This window comes from Oryza sativa, chromosome 9 (assembly GCF_034140825.1).
Source record: "Oryza sativa Japonica Group chromosome 9, ASM3414082v1".
NCBI classification, from domain to species: domain Eukaryota; kingdom Viridiplantae; phylum Streptophyta; class Magnoliopsida; order Poales; family Poaceae; genus Oryza; species Oryza sativa.
Genome location: NC_089043.1, coordinates 19,681,654 through 19,683,474, shown reverse-complemented (window position 1 = coordinate 19,683,474; position 1,821 = coordinate 19,681,654). Strand labels below are relative to the sequence as shown.

The 1,821-nt window shown below is 35.1% G+C and overlaps 1 long non-coding RNA gene across 1 annotated transcript; it reads left to right on the top strand.

Moving 5' to 3' along the window:
* Nucleotides 1-1,417, top strand: LOC136351647 (uncharacterized). Its single transcript, XR_010734825.1, has 5 exons — nucleotides 1-162; nucleotides 253-364; nucleotides 462-593; nucleotides 705-805; nucleotides 936-1,417. It is a non-coding gene; the product is annotated as an uncharacterized lncRNA (long non-coding RNA).
* Nucleotides 1,418-1,821: the final 404 nt, after the last annotated feature.

Sequence of the window (1,821 nt, the reverse complement as noted above, 5' to 3'; positions counted from 1 at the left end):
ATGGACAATGTAAAAGTCACATGGTCATCATTGTCTAAATCTCTATCACCAAGGGGAGTGGTGGATACATATGTCCTCAATGCATATGCCAAGAAGATTGCCAACGACCAGAATAACAAAGAAAATGAATACAGGAATTTTTACTTCTTCCACAGAACTAGTGTATGTGATTTTTTCATACTTTCTACCACATACATTTTTTCTCATCTCCAGTTGTAGCACTTCAAAATTCTCTACCTTTTTTTTCCACAGGTTTATTTCTTGAAGAATTGGGAAGGTACTGGAAAAGAGGAAGACTGAAAATTGTGCAAGACAAGCCTTTACATTTGCTAGGAACAAGAAACCTCTGCACTACTATGACTTGGTTTGTACATTTTTCTTTTTCAAACATAAAATTGATCGGCTTTTTTGTGTGTGTGATTAACATAAAGTGATGCCCCTTTGGTTTTTATGTTATGTAGCTTATTTTCCCATGCCTGTATGACAATCATTGGTTTGTGTTTACTGTGGACATCAAGGGGCATCACTTTGTCTTCCTGGACTCCATTTATGATGAAAACAACAAATATCATAAGAAAATTCAAGGGCTACTGGTGAGCTATACAAATTTTGTTCTTTTTTTTTCCATACAATTTTTTTATAGATGCATCCACTGATTTTTTTTTTCTGGTATTTTTTTTTCATGCTCCTCTTGTTATACACAGATACCAGGATTCATTGCAATGTGGGAAGAATTCTCATATGTGGAGAAAAATTTTAGTAAATTTGATATCCAATACCCACCAATTACTCGCCAAAACAATGGGTAACTGCCTATCAACCCCAACAAACATCCCCAAATTACATATCATTTTCTTTTTTTGTCCAAAACTCCTCCCTTTTTTCCATGATTTTTGTTTTTCTTAAATGATTTTTTTTGTTTTTGTCTCATCAAGCCATGATTGCGGAATCTACGCTATGAAGTGTATGGAATGGTGGAACCCAAGGATGCACTTGAAATATATGATCAAACCAGAATATATCCCAAACATGAGGAAGCAAATTGCAAATGACCTATTGTTCTCAGAACACAGTTCACAAGAAGAAGCAAAAATGCTAGCTAGAAGCTTCAATCCAACAAAGCATGGAAAATACGCAAGGCAACAGTGAAATAAACTCCTGTTTTTGTTTGTGTACCAACAGATTACACAATCCTGTTTTTTCTGTCAAGCTCATGAGATGGGGCCACACACTACCTGGTAGTAAGAGAGAGAGAGATAGAGAGAGAGATGTCATATTTTCTTGTTTTTTCAAGCCCATGCAGTTTGGGTTTATGTCAGTCCTCAACTTGTTGAAAAAAAATATTATCTAGTAACATACAGTTTCAGTTTTGTTTTGGTGCACAAATGCAAGATACACTTATATATACAAACACTTTGTGCTTTGCTTGTGTTTTATGTGCTACAGCTGAGTTGTAAACTCTAGGACATGTGTTAGCAAAATTTTGTGCTATGTGTTTTCTATGTGGAGCTTAATTCCTGTACTAGATATGGTAAATCCAATATCATAACACCCAAATATTAAAAAAGGACATGTATTTTTTTAGGATTTCTTTATGTGTTTTACATGATACTGATCGTCTCACTGATGAGAGATATCTGATGAGAGATACTTTTTCTCTTTTTAACTGTGTGCAGGTTCAATTGTTTTTTTGGGGGTGGGGGGGTAGGGAGTGAGGGGAGGACAGATATACATTAAATACAATAGAAGGGAGTGAAGACAAACTACGGTATGCCATTTTTCACACAAGCAATTCTTTCTTTTTTAACAATCAGTTATGCC